Below are 18409 nucleotides of genomic sequence, written 5' to 3'. Positions count from 1 at the left end.
TTCTTGTGATCATTCTGACCCCATGAGGTGGGATTTTGCGTGGAGCACCAGATCGAGGGAGATTATCAGTGGTCTTGTATGTCTTCCATTTTCTAATTATTGCTCCCACAGTTGATTTCTTCACTCCAAGCTGGTTGGCTATTGCAGATTCAGTCTTCCCAGCCTGGTGCAGGGCTACAATTTTGTTTCTGGTGTCCTTTGACAGCTCTTTGGTCTTCACCATAGTGGAGTTTGGAGTCAGACTGTTTGAGGGTGTGCACAGGTGTCTTTTTATACTGATAACAAGTTTAAACAGGTGCCATTACTACAGGTAATGAGTGGAGGAAAGAGGAGACTCTTAAAGAAGAAGTTACAGGTCTGTGAGAGCCAGAAATCTTGATTGCTTGTTTCTGACCAAATACTTATTTTCCACCATAATATGCAAATAAAATGAAAAAAAAACAGACAATGTGATTTTCTGGATTTTTTTTTCTCAGTTTGTCTCCCATAGTTGAGGTCTACCTATGATGTAAATTACAGACGCCTCTCATCTTTTTAAGTGGTGGAACTTGCACTATTGCTGACTGACTAAATACTTTTTTTTCCCCACTGTATATACCTTTAAATATGTTGAAAGGGTAATACTTATTCATGGATTACATCAATCAGGTACCAACAGTAAGGTAAATATCATCAAAGCTGAAAAAATCTTCCTTAAAAATAGAAGATAATGGATAATGTCTCTGACGCAGTCTATTGGTAAGATCCCTAGATTGTGTCCTGAAATCAACAAAGTCTGTACAATTTCGGCGCAATCTCACAAATTGCGTAAACGTGTGCAGCAGCACACTTCCAACATTAATTTGGCTGGGTCAGACCTGGCCAAGGGCAAAAGCTTGAGCTCAGTGGCTTCACATTTTTTGGAATTTCATAATGGTCAAACCAGGGGCCTTACTGTGGTAGGCTTGCAGAGGATCAAACCCAATATTCACAAAACTGATACACAGAGCGAATTATTGCGGTTGGAGTCGAGATGGATCTTTCAATTGAATACAGTCAGACCTGGAGGCAGTAATGAAGATCTGTCCTTCACTGGCTTCCTTATGGCCTGATTGGTGTTGATATCATTAGGGCTTTTCTTGTGTCGATTGGGTGTTTTTTGTGTATCTCTATGCATCCTTTTTTTTTTTTTCTGCTGTTTTCTATCATGATTTTTATTAGAGCTATTTTGGCTCTGTTTTGATAGTTTGGGTATGGTAGGCCCTTCAGTGCCATCTAAAAAGGAGAAAAAAAAAGAAATGAATTTTTCCTCATGATAGGATTTATTTATACCATCAATCATATTGGGTGTTGCGCTAAATAATCTGAGCTTTTTAAAAAAAAAAAGAAATAGTCTGACCAGTAATTTAGTAACAGTAATTGAATTGACTATTCAGTTTGGTACTATGAATTATGGTATCTTCTATTTTTAAGGAAGATTTTTTCAGCTTTGATGATATTTACCTTACTGTTGGTACCTGATTGATGTAATCCATGAATAAGTATTACCCTTTCAACATATTTAAAGGTATATATATTTCTTGCTGATCGTCTGTGCTCTCACTATTTTTATGACACATTGTTCACATGCTGCGGCTTTTTGAGGTGCAGTTCCCATGTTATAAGTGCATTATTATTATTATTTTTTCTCTTCTATATTTAGTATTTGCATGTATTTTGGTATTATAGGTGACTCTGAGGATGGACACTGCTGCAGGATACTGGCTCTTTTGTTATCATCTTATTTTTTCAGGCTGACAGTATAAGGAGCACTGATGTTATTCTTGGATGCTGGGCTGTGTGAGGAGGAAGGGTTAACAATCGCCCTCCCCCTCCCTGTCTCCTGCTTCTGAATCTCTAGCGTCTTGGTTACAATCTCCCAGGAACACATTGCTATCTACTGCGCAGGTGTCATGACTCATTCTGGACTCAGGTTATCTTTATCACACAGCTAAGGCCGGTTTCACATTTGCGCTTTATGGCACTGCGATGGCCTGCGCACGGCCGCCGCTAAGCCCCGCCCCCTGCCGGCTCCCTGCCCGCCCCATCCGGTCATCGCCGCCTACTAGCGCACATGGACGCTTGCGATCTGCGCACCCTATCTTTAGCATAGGGTGCGCAGATCGTACGCTGGCCGTGCGCTAGCAGGATTTTGCCATGCGCTGTGCACTTTTGAAGGTGCGCCATGCGCGCCGAAATGCAACATGCTGCGTTCGGCGCACACGGGCGCACCTTCAAAAGTGTGCAGCGCACGGCAAAATCCTGCTAAAGATAGGGTGCGCAGATCGCAAGCGTCCATGTGCGCTAGTAGGCGGCGATGACCGGATGGGGCGGGCTGGGAGCCCGGCAGGGGGCGGAGCTTAGCGACGGCCGTCCACAGGCGGTCGCAGCGCCATAAAACGCAAATGTGAAACCGGCCTAACGCAGCACTCAGGTGTCGGGGTGCGCTGTAGTGATTACAATTGCAATTGTACTATAAAGGGGACCTGATATCATTCCTGGCTACCTCCCCTGACGAAGCTGCAGGCAAGCAACGACACGCGTTGGGTATTGTGGGCAGTGTGAGTATACTTGGGTGATTTTCATGTGATCCAGCAATTGCCTTCCCTCATCTATGGACTTGCATGGTAATCATTTGGATTGTTCATATACCTACCATTTGTCACTATTTGTGTATTTTCCTCATTATTCAAGTGACTAGTAGGTTGATCAGATTTTACTGTTGCAATTTGTCCATATCTTTATACTAAACATACTATGCATATTATATGGTGATAGAGGGCATTGTTGTGAATGCATACTTGAAATATGTAATGATAAAATTATTTCTCTTTCTATATACTGCATGACTTCTTCACCTGCCCACTTTTGTTCTATTTGTGGTTTTTAATTGTTTTTAGTACACTTGGACCTTCCTGGCTATTGTATATCAAATAAAAGCCTTTTTTCACATGGATATTCTGCTGTTGTGTGCATGTTATCCTGTGTTTCTTTTCTCCGTTTTTTTCATTTAATCTCCCTGGCACAGTGTTGCACCCAGCTCCTGCACTTATGTTATATTGTTCGTGGTGCCCACCTACACATAGACATATTATATATTAAAATGCACATGAACTCTAGGGGGACTAAAAATGAAAAAAGAATGGCAAAAATATATAAAATGCTAAAACTAATTTTTGCCCATTCAAAAATAAAGCAATAAAAAAATTAAACATATTGTTTAACAACATTTTTGTTAATAATGTCTATAAAAGTCTGATCTACCAAAATCTAAAATGAACTGATATGATAAACCCCATAAAGAAAAAAAAAATGGAAATATCAAATTTTACATTTTTTCGGTCACTGGCTGCACCTCCCCCAAAAAATGCAATCAAGAAGGGCTAAAACATCATATATACACAAAAATCATATTAATTAAAATGACAGTTCACCAAACAAAACAAAAGCCCCCACACAGGTCCATCCACAGAAAACAAAAAATATTACAGGTGTATGAAAATAGCAACACAAACCAATTTTGGTTTACAAAGTTCTGCATTTTTTAACCATGAAAATAGAAAAAAATTATGGTATGTTAGGAATCGCTGTAATTATACTGACATCAATAATTATATTGTTTGGTCATTTTTTTTTTTTTGAAACATCATTTTTATTGATTTTGTAATTAAGTTGCATATTACAAGTTATAAACGTTGCATTGAATTGTTACAAAGAACATATTTAAACATGCTTATCACCTAAGCCTGAATAGAAGAAAAAATAAACTTAACAAACATAAAATTATCGAACCCCCTTACATCCACATTTTCATAGATTACATTGACTGAAATCAGACATCTAATCTCCAGCTCCACCTTATCCTCCATATAGCTCATATAACACATTTCAGTTTACCCAAATTACCACTCAAATCCTATAATATATACCAATCTGAATCCACAAAGGCGCTCACTAAGGGTACCGTTACACCTAGTGATGCACCAGCGATCCCGACCAGCGATATGACGCGGTCAGGATCGCTGGTGCATCGCTAGGTGGTCGCTAGTGAGCTGCCACACAGGCAGATCTCACCAGCGACATCGCTGGGGACGGGGGTCGCTACTTACCTGTCAGACGAGGCGATCCTGCGTCCTCCCGCCCGGCTCCACGCGTCGCTCGTCGGCGCCGCAGGAAGTGACCGACGAGGAATGGTCCAGGAGCTTCTCGCGCGATCAGCGATAACCAGCGGGGGAGCCGGTCGGAGGTAAGTATCACATGCAGCGATATCGCTAGCAATATCGCTGCACCGTCACAAAATCAGTGACTTTACAGCGATATTGCTAGCGATATCGCAGTGTGTAACGGGGGCTTAAGTCTTGAATTTCTCTGGTGGTCAGTGATGTTTCTATAAACACTCCCCATTTTTAAAAAATTTTTTTGTCATTTTATCTTTATTTCTTTCTGTTTCTCTTTTTTCCAAAAATAAAACTGATGTTAAACCTTCCTTGATCTCTTTTATCCCTGGGAGTGTTTTAGCTAGCCGTGTTGCAGAATTAGACGTTTTGTCACCATTGCAATGGTGTGAAGCAAGTCATGTAGCCGTCCCCCTCTTGTTTTACCCGTCGTAAAGTGAAGCAACCAACACAATGGATCCACTTCTACCCATATCCCACATATCTTCAGATACATATCCTGGACTTTTAACCAGAGTTCTTGAGTCCTGGGACATGACCACAATCCATGTTCTGTGTCTCTTTTGGGCATTGTACACTTTGGGCAACCTGTCTGCCTATCAGGATTCTGCCGAGTCGGAGGTATATTGAAGCCACATATTGTTTTATGCAATATTCTGAGCTGACTAGCTCTCCATTGTTCATTGATGATATGCTTTCTTACCAATTCCCAGCCCCGCAGAATCTTATGCTCAAGTTCTTCATCATGTATATGTTTTTCCCATTTGTGAAATATTTTGCCCTTCCCTGAAGGGCATAATATGTCCCTCAGCATCCCATATATTGAGGTGATAGATATTTCTCCAATGTCTTGGTAACCAAGTCCTTCCATATCTCTGAATCGATTTCCTTCCTCACATCCTGAAGGAGGTCTAATACATAATGCTTTAATTGACTATATAGCATCAAATGAAATCTCGGCAGCTCAAATTTGTCTATCACTTCCAATCCCGTCAACCAGCAGCCTTCTTGTAGATGTAGTAAGTCCCCTAACGTCTGTGTACCTTTCCCCAACCACTCTGTGTATAATTTATTTTCTCTTCCTAATCTAAAGGCAGGAAATGCACAAGGATTCAGGTGTTTCGACACTCTCCATGACATTTTTAGTTTTTTTCTTACTGCCTTCCATGTGGCAATGGTATCTGTACATATTACCGAATATTTAATGTTTGGCGGTATATGTAGCAGCGCCGTCAGGTCCCACAAACAACAAAATTCTGTTCCCAATTTGTAGTCAGTATATCGCCCCATTTTTTTAATCTAGTCTATTACATTCCTCATTAAACACGATAACTTATATCCCCTAATATTTGGCAATCCCACTCCCCCTCCCTCCTTTGTGTGCATTAGAGTTCTTATAGCCAATCTCGCTCTTTTAGGCCGGTTTCACATTAGCGCTTTTTAAGCGCACGCACGGCCGGGGGTAGCTCCGCCCCCGAGCCGGCTCTCTGCCCGGCGTGCCCGCCCCTTGCTTGTAGCGCCGCCTACTAGCGGACAGCGGCGCCTGCGATCGGCGCACCCTATCTTTAGCATAGGGTGCGCAGATCGTGCGCAGGCCGTGCGCTAGTTGCGCTTTGACCTGCGCTGCGCACTTTTGACGGTGCGCCGTGCGCGCCAAAATCCGAAAAGTTTGATTTTGGCGCGCACGGCGCACCGTCAAAAGTGCGCAGCGCAGGTCAAAGCGCAACTAGCGCACGGCCTGCGCACGATCTGCGCACCCTATGCTAAAGATAGGGTGCGCCGATCGCAGGCGCCGCTGTCCGCTAGTAGGCGGCGCTACAAGCAAGGGGCGGGCACGCCGGGCAGAGAGCCGGCTCGGGGGCGGAGCTACCCCCGGCCGTGCGTGCGCTTAAAAAGCGCTAATGTGAAACCGGCCTTACCCCTCCAGATGAATTTAGAAAAGGCCCTGTTTAATCTTAGAACATCTGCGTGACGAATTAACATTGGGATAGTTTGCATTGGGTACAGTAATCTCGCAAAGCTTGTCATCTTGATTAGGTGGCAGCGACCCAGCAGCGAGAGGGGTAGATTTCCCCACCTCTCCAACTCCTTCTCTATTTTGTCTATGATAGGCTTATAATTGAGATCATAAATTTGTTTCGGCGTTCTCTCCAAATAAATTCACAAGTACTTTATAGATGTTGTCGCTTTCGGGATACCCATTATATTACTCTCCTGGCCACGTTTTACCTCACTCCTCATGAACAGAATCTCACATTTAGACTTATTTAAACGAAAGCCCGAGAATTTTCCAAACTTTTCAATTTCAAGCAGCAACATAGGGAGATCTTCCTCTGGGTTGTTCATGAACAGAATTATGTCATCTGCGAATAGGGCATTTTTGACTGTCTCATTTCCCACCTTTATCCCTTTGTAGGAACTGCAATCACTTAGATATCTCGACATAGGTTCTATCGCCAAATTGAACAATAAGGGGGACAGCGGGCACCCCTGCCTCGTTCCCTTTTTCAGCTCGAAGGCATCTGAGAGAAACCCCGGCATGTATACCCTTGCTTTGGGATTCTGATATAGTACCACCAAAAATTGTCTAAATGGACCTACCAGATTTATTTTATCCAACACTTGACCCAACCATGGCCACCTCACATTATCGAACGCTTTTTCTGCATCCAGTGTGACCATAGCTGGAACTTCTCCCTTATCCATATGATTCCCTCTAATCTTGTCTAGCAATAACATGGCTTTCCTTATATTAGTAACGGCTGATCTTCCCTTCACAAAACCTGTTTGTTGCTTTGATATCAATCTAGGCAGTATCCTTGCCAGCCTGTCTGCCATTATTTTTGAGAGAAGCTTAACATCTTGATTTATTAATGATATAGGTCTATATCCCGAAGGGTCTTCCAAATCCTTCCCTCCCTTCGGGAGAAGCTTTATGTAGGCCGTATTCATTCCTTCTGACTAGAGTTGAGCGAAACGGGTCGGTCATATTCAAAAGTCGCCGACTTTCGCTGAAGTCGGATTTCATGAAACTAAACCCGACCATAGCGTGAGGTCGACCACGAGGTCGGCGACCAGTGCGCCAAAGTCGCGTTTCAAAAGATGCTTCTAGTGCCCTTTTTCAGCCAATGATGGAGGACGCACACTGTGGGCAACGCGATGACATAGGCATCGGTCACCACCATCTTTGAGAAGGGCATGCAAGTGATTGGCTGGCTTTGTGTGGTGTCACAGGGGCTATAAAAGGGCGTGAACGCCGACCGCCATCTTACTTATGCTGATCTTAGCATAGGGAGAGCTGCTGCTGCTGCTTATTCTGTAGGGAGAGTGTTAGGCAGGGAAGACAAACCAAAAAACTGCTTCTGCTGGTAGCGATTTCCACTTACAACACAACACTTTGTGTGCAGTGACAGGGGAGGCTCTATTTTTGTGCATCAGCTCTGTTGGTTATTAGGCTGCCTTATAAGGCTCCCTGATAGCTGCATTGCTGTTTGCACACTGCTGTGCAAACTGCTTTTTTAAAAGCAAAAATACTTTTCTTCCCCTTTTCTATAGAGTTACCAATGGTTCATTTTTCCACCCTTTTGTGTGTGTGCACTGTGCAGCAGTCCTGCTTATTAGGCTGCCTGCGTCCATACTTGGACTGGGAGCATCATTGTCAGCGTCCTCAAATCTCTAGTGAGATCCAAAATCTCACCAATCCTATAGACACCCTACACCTTGTCATACACCATCCAATTTCAGCCCGCTACATTGAGGTGTAATCTCTACTGGGCCAGAGACAATAGTTCTGCGTCCTCAAATCTATAGTGAGATTCAAAATCTCACCAATCCTATAGACACCCTACACCTTGTCATACACCATCCAATTTCAGCCTGTTACATTGAGGTGTAATCTCTACTGGGCCAGAGACAATAGTTCAGCATCCTCAAATCTATAGTGAGATTCAAATTCTCACCAATCTTATATACACCCTACACCTTGTCATACACCATCCAATTTCAGTCTGTTACATTGAGGTGTAATCTCTACTGGGCCAGAGACAATAGTTCTGCGTCTTCAAATCTATAGTGAGATTCAAAATCTCACCAATCCTATAGACACCCTACACCTTGTCATACACCATCCAATTTCAGTCTGTTACATTGAGGTATAATCTCTACTGGGCCAGAGACAATAGTTCAGCGTACTCAAATCTCTAGTGAGATTCAAATTCTCACCAATAGTAGATACACCTTCTACCTTGTTTTACAGTACCATATAGCTGGTGGTATTTTGGGTACATTTTCACAAAAATGAGCAAGTATGGTGGAAGACGCCATGGAAGTGGGCGGGGGTTGCCAGCTGGTCCCGATGGTGGTGGTGTTACATCTGTTGGTAGTGGCAAAAGCACAATAGCACCTAAGGCAGGAGGTGTTGAGCCTGCGTCATCGTCTGGCTCCACAAGGCCTCGAAGGCTCTCTTTTTTGGGAGTAGGTAAACCACTTTTAAAGCCGGAGCTTCAGGAACAAGTTTTGGCTTACATTGCTGACACAGCCTCCAGCTCTCTCGCCTCCTCTTCTGAAGTTTCAAAAAATAAAAGCACTGAGTCGTCATTGGAAGCTCCTGGTCAGGAACAACGCATTTCCTTGTGTCCTTCACCCCTACCAAAAGTGAAGGATGTGGCAGGCCACACTACCGATTACTCCATGGAGCTCTTTTCACATATCATGCCTTGGTTAGCAAGTCAAATCATGAATTCCTCAGTCTAAGATGAATCTGACATGGAGTGCACTGATGCACAGCCACTGCTAGATTTTTCTGCTGGTACATTCACTCAGAGCACTACATTGTCCTCGCAGTGTACTGAGCCAGAATCTGACCCTGATGAAACTCAGGTGCCCCTTCCCGCATACTATATCACCTTACACGGTGACACAGAGGAAGGTGCACATGAAATTGAAGAGGAGGTGATGAATGACCCAGTTGTTGTACCAGATTGGCATCCATTGGGGGAAGAGGGTGCCGCTGCCAATAGCTCAGAAGAGGAGGAAGAGGATCCGCAGCAGGCAACGACATCGCAACAGCTGTTATCTGGCAGGAGCGTAGCAGTGCAAAAACGTGTTACAAAAACAAAAAGAGTTGCAGGACAGCTTGGCCAGACGGTCAAATTAGCACAGCGTGCAAGGTCTCAAAATGTCTTCCATAGTAGGAAGAGTGCAGTGTGGCACTTTTTTTAACAAAATCCCTAATGATCAGGCAAAAGTTATCTGTAAGAAGTGCGCAAAGACCTTTAGCCAGGGAAAAAGCTGAGAAATTTGAATACCAGTTGCATGCTTAGACATTTAACCACCATGCACTTGCAAGCATCGACGGACTACCAAACCTCACATACCACATGTGCACCTCCGAATGAAGGTAGTCAGCAACGCTACATCGCTTCCCCCACTGTAAGCCCACCGGTTAGCACACCACCAGCAGCAAATGTCGAGGCGTCGTCGCATGGGCAAAGCAGTCATGGAATCACAATGTTATTGCTACGAAAGACTGAATCTAGGTCATCAGCAACACCACCAACACCATCACCATCACCAACCCTCTCTCAGTCCGCCATGTCCACCGCTAGTTCCACCATATGCAGCTCTCGAGTCCTGCTCACCCTACCAGAGACTCTGAGTAGGACAAGAAAATACTCATCCTCTCATACGCATACACTGGCTTTGAACGCCCACATTGCCAAACTAATCTCGTTAGAGATGATTCCCTACCAGTTGGTTGAAAGCAAAGCTTTCCGCGAGCCTACGCAGTACCACGCTATGACCTACCCAGTCAGCACTTCTTTTCGCGAAAAGCCATCCCAGCCCTCCACGTGCATGTGAAAGACCGCATTGTCCATGCACTCAAGCAATCAGTGAGTGGAAAGGTGCACCTCACAACAGATGCATGGTCCAGTAGGCATGGCCAGGGCCATTACGTGTCCATCACTGCACACTGGGTTAATGTGGTGGATGCAGGGTCCACAGAGGACAGCGGCGGTAGGACAGTGCTGCCTAGCCCACGGTATAGGAAACAGTTGGCTGTAGGCGTTTGACCCTCCTCCTCCTCCTCCAGAAGCGAAAGCTTGTCCACAGAGCGCAGTCGCACGAGCACTCCATCCGCAGCTGCCAGTGTTGCACACGAGGTGTCCCACTATCGAACAGCTAATGGTAAGCGTCAGCAGGCTTTGTTGAAGATGATGTGTTTAGGAGACAACAGACACACCGCGGAGGTACTGGCTGACTACTTGCAGCGACTAACTGAGTCATGGCTGGGCAGTCTACATCTTGAGGCAGGCAAGGTAGTTAGTGATAACGGCCGAAATTTTGTGGCAGCCATAGCCCTTTCAAAACTCAGACACATACCTTGCCTGGCTCACAACTTGAACCTGGTGGTGCAGTGCTTCCTCAATAATTATCCGGAGTTAACACCCCTGCTCCATAAGGTGCGAAGACTGTGCTCGCACATCCGCTGGTCGCCCGTACACTCCAGTTGTATGCAGAAGCTGCAGCGATTGCTCCACCTTCCCAAGCACCGCCTAATTATCGACGTTGCAACAAGGTGGAACTCCACCCTGCACATGGTTCAGAGGCTGTGCGAACAGAGGCAGGCTGTAATTCATTTGTGGGAGGATACACGGGCAGGCAGTTTGCAGGCAGACATGGAGTTGTCTGGTGTGCAGTGGTCGAAGCTGAAAGACCTCTGTAAAGTCCTTCAGTGTTTTGAGGAATGCACACGGCTGGTAATCGCAGACGAGGCCATCATAAGCATGAGCATCCCACTTATGCGTCTGCTCATGCAAACTTTGATGCACATTAAGGAGCAGGCGTCTGCAGCCGAGGAGGGAAGCCTTGATGACAGTCAGTCATTGTCTGCTCAGGGAAGTCTCGTGGACGAGGTGGAGGAAGAAGAGGAGGAGGAGGATGATGGGGATGATTATTTTGGGGAAGAGGATGCTTCTCAGGGGGCAAGAAAAATGTTGGCGTGGCAAGGTCAGGAACAGGGTTTGTGCGTGACTGTAGGGATGTGGATTTGCCAGAAAGTGCTCTTCCACCCAGCACTCGCAGTGCATCATTGACACCTGGAACATTGTCCCACATGTCTGATTATGCCTTGCAGATCCTAAAAAGGGACCCCCGCATTGCCAAAATGATGAACGATGACGACTACTGGTTGGCCAGCATCCTGAATTCACGCTATAAAGGCAAATTCCAAAACATCATGCCACAGGAGAACCTAGAGCTAATATTGGCTAACAAACAAGCAACTCTGGTAAACCGTTTGTTTGAGGCATTCCCAGCACACAGCGGTGGTGATGTTTTTTCCAATAAGCCGTTGGGGGCAACATGAAAGAGGTGTTCGTGGTGCACACAGCCGAAGTGGCGTTGGACACAGGGGTTTCATGACCATGTTGTGGACTGATTCTTCAAGTACCGCTTACACGACTGGTAATACTGCATTGATCGAAAGTGACAGGAGACAGCAGTTGTCAACTATGGTAACAAACTACTTCTCCTCCCACATCGATGTTCTCCCTCACCGGTCATTCCCCTTTGACTATTGGGCCAGTAAACTTGACACCTGGCCTGAATTGGTACAATATGCCTTACAGGAGCTCGCTTGCCCTGCTGCTAGTGTGTTATCTGAACGAGTCTTCAGTGCTGCTGGATCAATCCTGACAGAAAAAAGGACCCGTCTGTCGACCCAAAATGTTGATGAGCTAACCTTCATTAAAATGAACCATGCATGGGTTTCAAAGGATTTTGTCCCACCCTCCCCTGCTTACACGTAATTGCCAGAAAAATGGCTTGCTTTTGTCCTCCTCTTCCGCGGACTTCTCCAATTACTCCATTTGCAGCTGCTGAATGTCCATCATCAACATATGCCAATTTTTCCACCTCTCTAACTAGGCTGCCTCCCCCCACAGGGCCGGGGTCACCACCTGGCGCATGCACCCGTGTGAGTACCGTTGCCCTGGACAGGTGGGTGGGCACACTGTTTGGCAACGGCACTGGCACAAGGTCCCTCATAGTACAATCAAGTGCACACCCGCTGTCAGACACACCGGTGTACTATGAGGGGCCCTTTGCCAGTGCTGTTGCCAACGAGTGGGCCCCCCCTGCTTGCTCAGGATCACAGCACTTGCAAAGTTGAAATATTTACCTCTCCCTGCTCCACCACTGTGACGTCTTCCGCGTTTCCTGACAGTGACATTCTGGTCAGAGAGCGCGATGACATCACGTCTGTATGCCCTCTGCCTAAACAGTCCAAGTGCAGTGAGATGGAAGATGGGGACGACGAGGAGTCCAGACTAGTACAGGGATTCCCTAGCGAGGAGACTTATTTAATTGTTTTCAATGTTGGGACAGCTATTTTTGGGGAGCACTATACTCTGGAGAATGATATATGAGGCCCACCATACACTGGAGCATTCCAAAGGTGGACAGCAGACCCTGGAGCATCATTTACAGGGCCCATTATGCACTGGAGCATTAGAAATGGGGCCCATTATATATGGAGCATTATTTGGGCCCATAACACAGTGGAGCTTCATCCTTGGGGGCCAACATATACTGTAGCATTATGTGGAGCTCATCATATACTGTTTCAAACATTATATGGGACCAATGATTCTGTATGGAGAAATATATGGGCCTCATTACTCTGTATAGTGCACTATGTGGTGGCCATAATACTGTATGGAGTAATATACTGTCCGTTTTTGGAGCTATTGGAGAATTTAAAATGGATATCAGTCATGAGATGTAAGTGAAGTATTTTTCATTGTACTATACCGCTATTCCTCTGCCATATCAGAGGATCATGAATTGTGGCATGTGTTAAAGGAGCCCATTGACACTCTTTGGCCCTGGGCCCACGAAAATCTGTAGCCAGCCCTACCCCCCCCTCAGCTTTAGCCAAATAACCCCCAGTTTTCAATGCCTAACTATTATTATAAAGTAAATTAAGGTTGACAAGCTTAAGTAATAAGAATTGATGTTTTTGGCATTAAAATGGGCACTGTAGGTGTGTTTCCTGTCCTCCACTCACTGCCGACTTTGCTTCCCCATTGACTTGCATTGGGTTTCGTGTTTCAGTTGGCCTTCGACTTTTCACGATAATCGTCCGATTTCGTTTGAGAAAGTCGGGTTTCATGAAACCCGACTCGACCCGAAAAAAGGCAAAGTCGCTCATCTCTACTTCTGATATAGCTTCCCCTTGCAAAATGTCATTATAAAAATCTTTAAGCGAGGGAACTATTTTCTCACTCAGCGCCTTATAAAATGAACCATTAAATCCATCGGACCCTGGAGCTTTATTGGCCCCCAGTCCTTTTATTGCCATACTGATTTCTTCCTCCGTGATGCACCCATTTAAATCCTGTAATTCCTCCTCCGTCAGTTTAGGAATATCAACTCTAGCCATGTCTACCCCGCTACTTCTTGATGATCCTCATCCTTGTATAATCTAGCATAGAATTTGCCCAGCACTCTGTTTATATCTTTGGGATTAGTCAGTCGTTGTCCTTTTTTTAATCTCTAATTGACATTATAGATGAACAAACATATCTTCCCCAGCCAAATTAGCCAGTATTCTCCCTGCTTTGTCACCATACTTATTTAATTCTACCTCCCAGTGATTTCTATATAATTGCTCTCTTTTTTCCGCCCATTCTTCAAAATTTTTTTGGGCCCGCATCCAATTATCTTTATCCTCATCCAGTAGTGAGTTCTTATATTTTGTATAGGTGCTCCTAACTTCGCTGCCTGCTGCTAAGTACTGCTCTTTTATTTGCTTTTTTATTCTCTGCATGTAAGCCATGATGTTTCCCCTTATCACCACCTTCGCTGTTTCCCAGTATAATCTAGGGTTAGGTTTGTGCGCCTCATTATACATTGAAAACTCTGTCTTCCATTCCCCCATCCGTTTCACAAAATCCTGCTCTTTTGTCATGTTTCCTGGGAATTGCCATAGATAGTCCGTCCCTTTCTGATGTGCGTCAGCTATCTAGAGTTATAGGACTATGATCAGATATCACCATGTCCTCAATATTGACATCACACATTTTGTGTAGTATCTTATCTGACACAAAGAACATGCCTATTCTCGACCATGTCTTGTGTGCATGAGAGTAATGTGAAAATTCCCGATCCATAGGGTGTGACATTCTCCATGCATCTTTCAGCTGCCAATTCGATACCATATCTTCCAAATAACCTTTTTTTCCCCTATATCTCTTCCCTTCTGCTGGATTTAATCTTATTAATCTCCCTTTTCTGTCCTCTTCCTCCTTAAGCACCTCATTACAATCTCCTCCTATGATTATGTTGTTACCACTCTCAGCCAGTATTTTGTTCTGTAGGGACATAAAAAATTTCTTTTGATTTACGTTCGGGGCATATATATTGTACAGGGTAATGCTTTCATTATTTATCTCTAACTTCAAATGGATTAACCTACCCTCCTGGTCAATTTCTACGGATGAAACTTTGTGTGCCAATGCTTTATGTATAAGTATTAGGAATCCTGCTTTTCTGTCTACCGAGCTAGAACCATAAACTTCTCCCACCCATAATTTCTTCATTCTAAAAAAGTCTTCTTTACCCAAGTGTGTCTCTTGAAGCAAGGCTATATCTGCTTTCAATCTTTTCATGTGACGAAGTATCATCATCCTTTTATGTGGTGAGCGCAACCCTTTTATATGCCATGTTATTAATCTAACCATTTTTAATAGCAAAATGGTTTCTTCTGCGAGGACGTGTGAAGCTTCTCCCCCTCAGGTATGGACTACCTGTCAATGTCATCTCAGTCAGCAATAAATTAATTAGTACAATAGCAGTGGGCTCATGAACTTTAACTTCCCTCCCTTTCCCCCTCTTCTCATCTCACCCTCTCTCCATATATCAACCTCTTTGTTGACTCCTCTTTTTTCCGCCATTATCCAAACCAAAAGAGAAACAATTTCCCGCCCGCCTATTATCCCATATTTATCATGTTGTACCTATTTTATATCCATTTTCTATCTGAGCCCTGACCCTCATGTAACCTTGAAACTCCGAAATCTTAGATCAACATTTATTTCCCTTAATTTATCTATCATGATCCAGGGCGGGATTTAGTCCTGGTTAGACTATGGGTTAATTGTGCTGCCTCTCTCTGGCAGAAGGAGGCTATTTAGTGCTCACTGGACCTGGGTCCGGTGTCAGTTATACTCCTGCCCTCGGCTGAGTTAGTTGACCTTGTGCGTACGTGTGCCTTGTGCCTGATAACTTGTTGCTTGTTTGGTTTTGATCTGGTTTTGTCCCTGTTACAAGTTCTGCCTGACCCTCTTGTACTGCGCTACCTCTCGTGTATGACTCTCTGCTTGTGACCCGACTTCTCTCTGCTTGTCCCCTTGGTACCACGTCGCCCTCTTGTGTATGATCTTTTGCTTTGTCTGACTACCCGTCTGTTTGTCCCTCCTGTACCTCGTTTGCCCGTACTGTTGTGACCTCCATTTTACCTGACTCTGAGTTGTTGTATGGTGTCCTGTCATATCTGAAAGCAGGACGCTAAGCCCCGCCCCCATAGGTCCTGTGCCAGCTTGCTCATTTTCAGTGTCCGCAAGTCCTATGCCTCTTTACTTTCCGGCGCTGACTGGACCCTGACACTATTAGCTTGAAGCACGCCTGGTCACCTCTGCTGCCCTGCTCCCCAGGTATCTTTTAGCACTGCTTCTGTACTCAGGACACGCGCACTGCCTCTATGAGCAAGTGTAGTGCGGTGTCTCTGATATTATCATATCAATTTCCTAACATCTTAATACTCACAACCATATTATCTTAAAGTCCTTCTCCATCTCTCCTTTTTGATGTCAGAGAGGTATAAAAATACTTTACTCTCACCCCCTTCATCCTCCCAAGCAATATCTCCCAATGTGAACCTAGCATTTGTATGATACTTTCCCCCTGGAAGATATCTTAATTTAACACAAAATACTCCCATCAACATTCAATGAAGATCTTGTCTTCTACCTAGTATATACATCACATCTGGTCATCATTATCCCAACTTTATATACTGAATGTCTTTTTGTTGTGAAAACCTCACAATGTCCATAAACCTGGAAGTCACAAATTCACCGTCAGCCAGTATGATCAGCTTGCAGACCAATTAAATCAGCACCCCAAATTCTCCGTTAGGTCCAACAGAACCTGTGAAAATAAATAAGATGGGAAAAAAAGAAAAAAAAAAGAAATAGGAGAAGGGGGGATCTCTCCACCAGCTGTCCTGTAGTCATCATTGAACATACATAGTTCCGTCTGATATTGACCCGGTCGGGTGAATATACCTATAAATTTGTAAGTTTTGTACACCACCAAGTGGTTCACAGATGATATCCCTTTTTACTGTATGTCTTCCTATTTTAGGTGATTGGGAGTGTAAGTAGTCTTTCTGTAGCTCAACCTGGACCACAAAAATTTCTCCCTTCCATCTTTATATTAACATGTGAGGTATTCCAGTCATACTTTTCACTTATGCTGACCCCAGGATAAATCTTGACACAATCTCATAAGTATTAGGTCACTTAATAATAATAATAATAATCTTTATTTATATAGCGCTAACATATTCCGCAGCGCTTTACAGTTTAACAGTTTGAAAACACAAGTCATAAGTAACAACGTTAACAATACAATAATTAAAGTAAAATAAGACGAAATAAGACGACCCTGCTCGTGAGAGCTTACAATCTACAATGAGGTGGGGGAGATACAAAGTACAGGTGTGTATTTACAATTGTATATTTACAATGAAGGTCCAGCCATCTTGAGGGAGTGAAGGATGGATGGAGATAGTGAATGGGCTACACACGCACACTTACACAGAGAATGACTTTGATTAGTGAACATGATAAGCCGCTCTGAACAAATGTGTTTTGAGGGAGCGCCTAAAACTATGCAAATTGTGGTTAGTCCTAATTTCTTGGGGTAGAGCATTCCAGAGTATTAGCATTCTGTCTTGTTTTGTTCTTTCTGAACGCCCTTGTCATTGGGGTTCTTTGCTCCTTAGCCATTGTCTCTCTTTCATTATCTCCTTCCAAATGCAAATCTGACCTCAGGCTATACGGATAGGGTCTCCCCCTCTCGTCCTCAGCATCTCCACCTGTCTCCTCTCTCGGCGGGCTGGTATTATCAGGTGATTGTTGGCCAGATGATGAAGGTTGCTGCCCGGACATAATTTTCATGGCCTCCTTGGGATCTGGAAATGACCTCATCACACCATCTCTTGTCCTAAAACGCAGCGTTGCTGGGTAGTTTAGCTGGAATCTGATGTTACATTTAAACAATAGAGTGCATGCTTCGCTGAATGCCCTTCTTCTCCGTGTCACCTCTGCTGAATAGTCTCCAAATAAAAGGACTTTATGTCCCTGAATTATCAGTGGTCGTCTTCTTCCTTTATAAGCCCTGAGTATTTCTTCCTTATATTTAAAGTTCAAGTACTTTGCCACTGCCTGGCTGGTCTCTGAGCTTCCTTGTTATTCAGTTTATTCCTGCCCCTCTCAGTCTCAGAGGCCTCTCTGGGGGAGCCTATCCTGTGTGCACGCTCCACTCTGCAGTTATGTGACAGTCCCAGTGCTTTTGGCAATTCCACCTCATAGATATCATTTAGCTGCTGTGTGTTTATTGTCTCTGGGAGGCCTATCATTTTTAGATTACTTCTGCGGGACCTGGTCTCCAGATTCTCTAGTTTATCCGCAGTGTAGAAGGCTTGTTTCTTAAGTCACTGACTTGTTTTTCTAGCTAAATAACTTTGTCCTCCTCCTCAGAGATTCTCTGCTCGTCTTCCTGCAGTTTCTGCTCCTGATGAGTCATCTTGCTTTGCAGCTCTTTAGTGGTAGATTGGATCATGTCAGCCACTGCCCAAGTCTTCAGCAAGGTATGAAGCCATTTCTTTTGCTAGCTGTTTAAAGTTTTATGAGCGATGAGCATGTAGCTGCGTTTCCAATGTGCCTCTTGCCTCCACTGTCTCCCCCTGGCTGAAATTTCCTTCTTTCTCTGGGGCTTCCTCCTCCCGTTCTATCTCCTCATGTGCTTGCCCTATTTGTGCCTGTGTCTCCGTCGCCATTACTGTGCTCCCACTCTGCAGGCCTCCTCCTCCCTCTGCTCTTTCCCTGCGCCTCTTGTGATAAACCGATCCATGTTGTGGACAGTGCCGG

General features: G+C 44.5%; 1 protein-coding gene across 1 annotated transcript in view; it reads right to left on the bottom strand.

Annotated features, from left to right (window-relative positions):
* Nucleotides 1–18409, bottom strand: part of LOC141097070 (baculoviral IAP repeat-containing protein 1-like) — a 102159-nt gene that overhangs the window by 75798 nt on the left and 7952 nt on the right. The gene's annotated exons all lie outside the window — the stretch shown is intronic.

This window comes from Dendrobates tinctorius, unplaced genomic scaffold (genome assembly GCF_039654945.1).
Source record: "Dendrobates tinctorius isolate UK_male_01 unplaced genomic scaffold, ASM3965494v1 ptg000083l, whole genome shotgun sequence".
NCBI lineage: Eukaryota > Metazoa > Chordata > Amphibia > Anura > Dendrobatidae > Dendrobates > Dendrobates tinctorius.
Note: the sequence above shows the minus strand (reverse complement) of the source record. Positions and strands in the feature narration are given on the sequence as shown.